The sequence below is a fragment of the Pseudorca crassidens genome, chromosome 5 (genome assembly GCF_039906515.1).
Source record: "Pseudorca crassidens isolate mPseCra1 chromosome 5, mPseCra1.hap1, whole genome shotgun sequence".
Classification (NCBI taxonomy): domain Eukaryota; kingdom Metazoa; phylum Chordata; class Mammalia; order Artiodactyla; family Delphinidae; genus Pseudorca; species Pseudorca crassidens.
In genome coordinates, this window is record NC_090300.1 from 23413323 (window position 1) to 23421466 (window position 8144).

The 8144-nt window shown below is 47.1% G+C and overlaps 1 pseudogene; it reads right to left on the bottom strand.

Moving 5' to 3' along the window:
* Nucleotides 1–2452: 2452 nt before the first annotated feature.
* On the bottom strand, nucleotides 2453–7398 carry LOC137225596 (phosphatidylethanolamine-binding protein 1 pseudogene; annotated as a pseudogene).
* Between the last annotated feature and the right edge of the window lie 746 nt (nucleotides 7399–8144).

Genomic DNA, 8144 nt, shown 5'->3' on the forward strand with positions numbered 1-8144 from the left:
CTTGCAAGAATTAATTTTTATAAGACATTCATCACCAAATTGCCCCTTCCTCTTGACAGAATCCAATCCAGATTTGATCTCTGCTTCCTTGATTTCTCCTTGAAAGCAACAGTCGACCCCCTTATTCATGGTTTTGCTTTCTGTGGTTTCAGTTAACTGAGGTCAATCTCGGTCCCAAAATGTTAAATGGGTAATTCCAGAAATAAACAATTTGTAAAATTTTAAATTGCACACCGTTCTGAGTAACATGATGAAATATCTTGCTACCCAGCTCTGTCTTAGAGGGGGTGTGGACCATCCCTTTGTTCAACGTGTCCCACCCAGTAGTCACTCAGTAGCAGTGCTTAGGTTCAAGTAACCCTTATTTTACTTAATAATGGCCCCAAAGTTCAAGAGTAGTTATTGATGCTGGCAATTCAGATATTCTCTTATTGTGCCTAAGTTATAAATTAAACTTTATCCTAGGTATGTAAGTATAAGAAAAAACACAGTATGTATAGGGTTTGTCACTATCTGTGGTTTCAGGCATCCACTGGGTGTCTTGGATTGTATCCCCACAGATAAGGGAAGAAACTTCTCCAAGCTCCCTCTTACTGAGAGGTTCTATTTTCTGGTGCTTTCAGTCAATGGGCTTTTATAATTCTAAATGAGATAAAACTGGCCCCCTCCCACCCACCAGAACTGGCTGGAAATCCCATCTTGGTTGAGTTTTACATGGTGTGTAGCGAACAGCGGGGCTCCAACTGTTCAGGTCAATGTGGGAGCCACCGAAGTGCTCATTAACTTTTCTAAGAGGGCAGCTGCGTTTCCTCTAGGCCAAGCTGGGTACCAGGATCTTAGGTTGCAGGATAAGGCCAAAGATTTGGGGTTCAGTCCCTCTTTCCCAGAAGCCAGGTCACTACTCAAGGGCTCTCTGGGACTGGGGCGTGGGTCCTCCCCATTAGTGGAACCCACTGCCACTGGCCTCCTCCCTTGTGAACCTTCTATCCTGGTTCAGGCCTCCAGGCTCAGCAGCAGCCTCGTTCTGGATGGGTGAGGTGGTAGCCTTCTAGCACCTCCTAGCTTCTCTTTCTAGCTCTGCAACTAAAATGCAATCATCTGTTGAGCCTGGGAAGCTCAGGCTCCTAACACAGAGTGGGCTTTGGGAATGAAGAAGGAAAAATTACTACTGATTCTTTTTTTTTGTTTTGGCCACACAGCATGGGGAATCTTAGTTCCCTGACGAGGGATTGAACCCTGGCCCTCAGCAGTGAGAGCACACAGTCCTAACCACTGTGCCACTAGGGAATTCCCTCACCACTCATTCTTTTACAGCAGTGGCTTCAGGAGTTCAGTACACATCAAGCTGTGAACAGTATGCTGGCACACATTCTACAAAGGGTTAGGAATATATCTATATCTACATCCTGAAATATTAAAAGTGGATGTCCTGCCATGGTTGTATTATGGATAATTTAAAATGTTTACATATATTACTTATTTTTACTTCCTAATTTTTCTTTTCTTTTCCCATCTACACATTGTTTTTATTTTTATTCGATTATAAGCAAATAGCAGAATTAACACAGCATTCAGCAACTCCGGACGGGCTTTTCTCACACCAAAGAAGTGTAATCAGTTTAACAGGCACAGACTTTCGGATTTCTGATAACCTCTTACCCAGCCCTGCAGCTCATCTAGATGGCCAGGCTTGAACAGCAAAGTGACTCTCTCCCTATTGCTTTTTCCATTATTGCTCTTTGAGGGAGTCAGAGCCGGACACTGACACCCGGTAACCAGCTTGAGGGGTACCACGTTGGGGGTTAGTGGACATGCCAGCCTCTGGTTGTCTTGGTGAGAGACAGAGCCATGAAAACAGAAGCCAGAAGATGCCACCACACACAATTCTGGGCTCGGGCTCACAAAGGCAGAGGTAATCCATCTTTTTTTTTTTTTTTTTCCAACCTCCTTTAAAGATTCTCTGATGCTCTGCTCTAATATTGTAGACCTGGTCTCTTTACCAGAATTTTTTTCTTCTTTAAAGTCTGAGTTGCTATTCTTTTTTTTTTTTTTTTTCTTTTTTTGGCGGCACGCGGGCCTCTCACTGCTGTGGCCCCCCCCGTTGCGGAGCACAGGCTCCGGACGCGCAGGCTCAGCGGCCATGGCTCACAGGCCCAGCCGCTCCGCGGCATGTGGGATCCTCCCGGGCCAGGGCACGAACCCCCGTCCCCCGCATCGGCAGGCAGACTCCCAACCACTGCGCCACCAGGGAAGCCCTGAGTTGCTATTCTTATATTAACATTTTGATGACCCTATCATAGACCCAAATTATCCCCCCAAATGGAGTTCAAATTTGATCAAAACATAAACCCCCTAGAATTATAGCGGACAGGCAGAAGGAAAAGTCACCCCAAACCTAAATCTGACTGCTCAGGCCTTGGGAACGAGGAAGGGGAGAAATCTACATGCATTGCTAAACTGAAACACTGCTTGGGAAACTCTGGGATGGTTTCCATCTTCTAAGTTTCCTCTGCTTCCCAGACAGCTGCTCGGGGAGTTTAGGCACAAAGTCGTCTCATTCAGCCTGGTAACATGTGCCGGCCACTGGGGCCCAGAGCTTGTACCTTTTACAGAAAGACGCCACCGTGAAATCGTCATGATGGGCTCCAGATCGGTTGCTGAGAATGAGTTCGTCACACTTCAGCGGCCTGTCCTGCTCCAAGCCAGCCAGACATGGTGGTGAAGGCCTGTGCCCTTGGGGGACCCAGAACCCACATAATCAGAGAGGACTGAGCCACTGCTCATGTTCTTGCCTTTCACCTTGACCACCAGGAAATGGTGCCCTTCTGGCTGGGAGCATCCGGGTAGGTCAAGACCAACGTGTAGAATTTATCTGGATCAAGGCCATCCCATGCGATGCTTGTGGGCCAGTTCTTAACCTGGGTGGGTGTCAGCACTTTGCCCAGCTCGTCAACCTCCGCCCCGCCGTACTGGACTTGCGGCGGGTGCTGTGGCTGGTCGTCCACCTCCTGCAGGCTCAAGGGTCCCGGCCACTTGCTGAGGTCCAGTGGCCTCAGGGGCCGAGCAGGGCAGACAACAGGGAAAGTCACAGGACAGCAGCACCGACTCCGAGCGGTCTGCCTCTAATTTTTCTTACATTGAACATTTGCTTTCAAAATAAGAAAAAAGTACGTCATTTATTTTTCTTAATTTAATTTTATTTTTTGCGGTACGCGGGCCTCTCACTGTTGTGGCCTCTCCCGTTGCGGAGCAACAGGCTCCAGACGCGCAGGCTCAGAGGCCATGGCTCGCGGGCCCAGCCTCTCCGCGGCATGCGGGATCCTCCTGGACCGGGGCACGAACCTGTGTCCCCTGCATCGGCAGGCGGACTCTCAACCACTGCGCCACCAGGGAAGCCCGTCATTTATTTTTAACCAATAAAAGGGAAAAACAGAATTAGAAGGAGGAAAAAAAATGAAAGCAGAAACCAGGGCCTTCTGTAGGGGATGTAGAGGTGTGTTGGTGTAGAATGAGTTTATGACAACCCTGGAGGTTGGCATTCCCTGGAATCCTGGAGTCAAGGCATGAGCTTTTTGACTCCGACCTGTACTTGTAAGAATGTTTTAATAAGCGGAATGTTTTTTTTCACCTTCTATCGGTATCAGTGAATACAAAGGGGTCCCATGGAGGAGGTAGAAGGTAATGGGGGTTTCTAACTGGGGAGAAATGTTCTTGAAAGAGAAATGGCATGATGGTTTTTATCCCTGGTCTCATATTAGAACTGCTGGATACCCCAGACCCACCCCCAGTGATTCAGTTGATTATTGATTAAAAGATGCAAGGGATGGGTGAAGGACGGTGTCTGCAATTTTTGTAGGATTGAGCCAATTGCCTGAGACTAGACCACTATACAGGGTTTCCAGAGGTAGTGGCCACTGTTTTTCACTTGTATCCAATCTGAAAAGTCCTACTCACAGATTCCTAGTTAAATCCCAAGAATTGAGCTCCTCAATATGAAATTCTTCTCTTCACAATTTCCCTTAGGGCCACCTTCAGAAGGAAAGGTAGAACAGAGATTATTTCTCTCCATCAGTGTTTTCTCAAGCATTGTAGGTGTACCCATTGGTACACAAACTTAGCTTATTCCTACAGGGAAAAACATTTTAAGACAGCTTTTAATGGTATACATTTTTTTGTATTGTGTATTAGGAAAAATATACTAACATCCATCAAAGCTATGATTTCATAGCCGTGATATAAGTTTTTAAAAAATGAAATCTATGCAAAAATGCAAGCCAATTGATATACATACCTTGGGTAGATTGCAGTACAGGTGGTACATGGATAGGGCAAAAATCAAGATGATATACATGACTTGAGGAAACACTGGCAGAAGTTGCTTTGTTAGACCTTTCTGAAACGAGGTGAGGTTTGAGCTGTGATTCAAAGCAGGGCTTCCAAACATTGGACTGAAAATATGTGGAGCCGGCTGAGAGCTTGTGGAAATAGTCATGCCAGTCCCTGCCTAGACATTTTAGTCCAGGAGATTTGAGATGGGGCCCTGGGCTTTATCTTTCCATGAAGGTTTCCTGGTGATTCTGGTGCAGCCAGGTTTGGGAAACTTCAAGAAGGGAGCATTACCTCCTTGGGCCAGAAAGATTACTAGTTCTTGGTAATTAAACCTATTTTAAGTATTTGCTGGCTGTGAAGTCAATTAACTGTTGTTGACTGTCATCAGCATGGCTTTGAAAACTTTTTTTTATTTTATAAATTTATTTATTTTTGGCTGCATTGTGTCTTTGTTGCTGTGCGCGGGCTTTTGCTAGTTGCTGCGAGCGGGGGCTACTCTTCATTGTGGTGTGCGGGCTTCTCACTGCAGTGGCTTCTCTTGTTGCGGAGCACAGGCTCTAGGCGCACGGGCTTCAGTAGTTGTGGCTCACGGGATCAGTAGTTGTGGCTCGCGGGCTCTAGAGCACAGGCTCAGCAGTTGTCTCATGGGCTTAGTTGCTCTGAGGCATGTGGGATCTTCCCGGACCAGGGCTTGACCCGTGACCCCTGCATTGGCAGGCAGATTCTTAACCACTGCGCCACCAGGGAAGCCTGCTTTGAAAACTTTCAATTTTTAAACTGTGTCTCTGGGTCTCAGCATTGGGAGGGGGTGTGTGTGTGTAAATTAAAATACACACAAGTGAGCACATTATACCCCACCCCCCAGACACATTTTAATCTGATTTAACCAATTAAACAAACAGGAGTGAGTTATGCCATTAGGCTCAACAGGGCTGCTCGAGCAAAGCAAAAGCTCGGTGCCACCCAGGCATGGGAGTCATAAAGTGCGTATTTCTGGGGCAGAGGAGGCGCTCGGGTGGGAGCTGTTTCACCCTGAACTGATGTTTACTCGGTGAGCTTCAGAGGATTCCTTGTGAGGCAGCTGGGAGGGAGGCCCTGGGTAGCAGCAGTCTGGGATGGAAACTGTGCTTGGGGCCGCAGGAGTCCTGTGAGAAGGCAATTGAGAGGCCTGTGGGTGAGGTGGGGTGAGAAACCAAGAAGCTGCAACTGCGCCAGGCAGGGATGAGAAACTGAGAGCAAGCTGGTGGCACCAGAGAGGCACAGCGGCTTTCCTGAGGGGCTGGTAACATCCTCCTCCCGAATAGCAGCAAATGGTTGCTCCCGGGGACGGGGGAAGCAAAATATTATCCCAGAGGACATTTAGGAAGCAGAATAAATTCTGTATGAAAATCAAAAAGGGCAAATACGTGTATATGAAGTTAGTGCATCTTGAATTTCCTGGGGCAGTCCTTAGTTCAACGGCTCTGTTCTATAGTCCGACTGGGTGTTAGGTAATGTTCCCTAATTTTAGGGTAAACATTTGAGAAAAAAACGGTGAAAGTGTCTGAGGACAGAAACCCAAGGTGGCATCCAGATGGCCCTGCTTGATATGAACTGGGGCATGTGAATTGCAGAACCTCTCAGGTTTGAAGAGCTGATTTCTGGACCCCGTGAGGTTAAGGGGCCAACTGCCCGAGGCCGGGCCACTCAGCAGGGTTTCCAGAGGTAGCAGCCACTGTTTTTCACCTGCTTCCAGTCCAAAAAGTCCTACTCATGGATCCCTAGCGAAATTCAAATTTTCCTCTCTCCATCTGATGGAGAATTTTCATACCATGTTAAAGAAACCTGGGACGAAGATTTGTCTTCATTTACTGTTTCCTTTTCTTATCAGTTTCTTCACTCACAGATGCTTCAAAACTATTTTCAGTCTGTCAGTCTCCTTTCGCTGTTGTTCTTATATATTACAGGATTGGGGTGAAATTTTCAAAGGCGTTGGCCTTATGACAGTTTGGTTACATTGTGGAATAATTTTAGAAACTAAATTAATTGGATTTAGGGGGACATAACATAGAGGTTACCAAAGCTTGTCCACTAGGTGTCACTCTTTATCCAATGAAACCTGGCTAGCGGTGTTTATAAATAGAAGTACATGTATACAATATTTATTTCCTTTGGTTACGGTAAACATGAATAACAAAATGCCCTCACCTGTGTGTTCTTAAGTCTTTTACTGGTGACCTCTGCCATAAAAGGGGACCGTATATCGGTTCTCCGGAGAACTCATTCCTTTCACAGAGGTTTGTTCTGAGACCTCTCGGGAGGTGCAGGCTGGCCGCCTGAGTCGGAGCCTTCCCAATTCATCGATTGCTTTTCATGACACTGGACCCTTTGGAGATCACAGTGGACTGTCTTGTGATGGGAGCGAATGTTTCCAAAATGCCCTATTCCGCTTGCTGCTTCCTGAAGTGCTGTCTCCCGGACGTTCCAGGCAGCACTCTCACCAGCTCCATCTGTCCATCATCCCCGCGCGCTCCCGCCGGGTGGGCATCAGCACAGGGCGCGAGCGGAGCCGCTTCACCCTACGGAGTGAGCCCAAGGATGGGCGACGTTCAGGGACCGCTCAGCCCGGGGGAGGGGGTGGAGAGGGGGGCTGTTGGGGAGACCACCTCTTCACGGCCTCCACCCTGGGGCAATGCAGGCAAAACCGCTGCTAGCAATTTTGAATTTCAGAATTTGAAATTATTTGCATTAGCTACGAGGATTGACCAAATTCCATTCGTTTCTCTTTTGCACTGCCTTCAGGGATAAAAACGGACGTACAATTTAGAGTTTACAAGGAAGGAACAATCTGATTCAGAGACATCGTACTTCTAAATAAAAATAGGTTTTATTATTATTCAAAAAATGTTCTTTCTCTAAAATGTAAGTAGTTCACCCTCAGAGAAGAAATAGGGTACTAATAACATTTTTATATCCCACTTTCCAGTTCAAGAGGTTGTCTCAAATCCATTACCCGGTGTTATCTTCAGCACAACCCTGGGTGTTGGGGATTACTGCTACTACGTTTCTGACTGGGCCTACAGCTGTCATGTCCCAGGTTTGCCAAGCTGGAATTTTAACCCAGACCATCTGACTCCAAAAACTATAATATCCATTACACCAGTGGTTCTTAACCAGGCTGTGCATCAAAATCTCCCGGTGAGCTTTTCAGTATATATACTCCCAGACTCACCCTGGACCTTCTCGGTCAGAATAACCTGGGTGATATTGGGTTCATTCAATAAAGGAACATAAAGTGGGTATATAATACCATGTCAGGTAGTGATGGATGTTTGGGGAAGAAAAAAACAAAGCAGAATGAGGGAGTAGAGAGTGACAGGAGGGGCTGCTTTAGAAAGGAGCAGCTGGGGAAGGCCAACCTCTCCAAGGAGGGGGCATCTGAACTCAGACGCTATTGAAGCCAAGCAGTAAACTTTGCAGATGTAGGTGGGAAGGGTGTTCTAGCAGAGGGAATAGCAGGTGCAAAGGCTCTGAGGCAGGAGTGTGCTTGGTGTGGAGAAACAGCGAGGAGGCCAGTGTGGCTGGAGTGGAGTTGTTGAGGATAGAGTGCTAGGAGATGGGTCAGGAGGCAGCCGGGAGCCAGATGTTAGGCCTTCAACTGGTGCTGCACAACTTTTGAAACAAGTGCATGTTAACGTTCTCACTCCTCTCATGCTCTTCCCCCACTCCCCACTTTTACCTTGCCGAGCAATGAAAAGGAAAAACAGGGGAGATAAAAGCACAGCTAAAATACAGCCCTGATGAGCTGCCACCATTGCAATCACCATGAAGCTGCA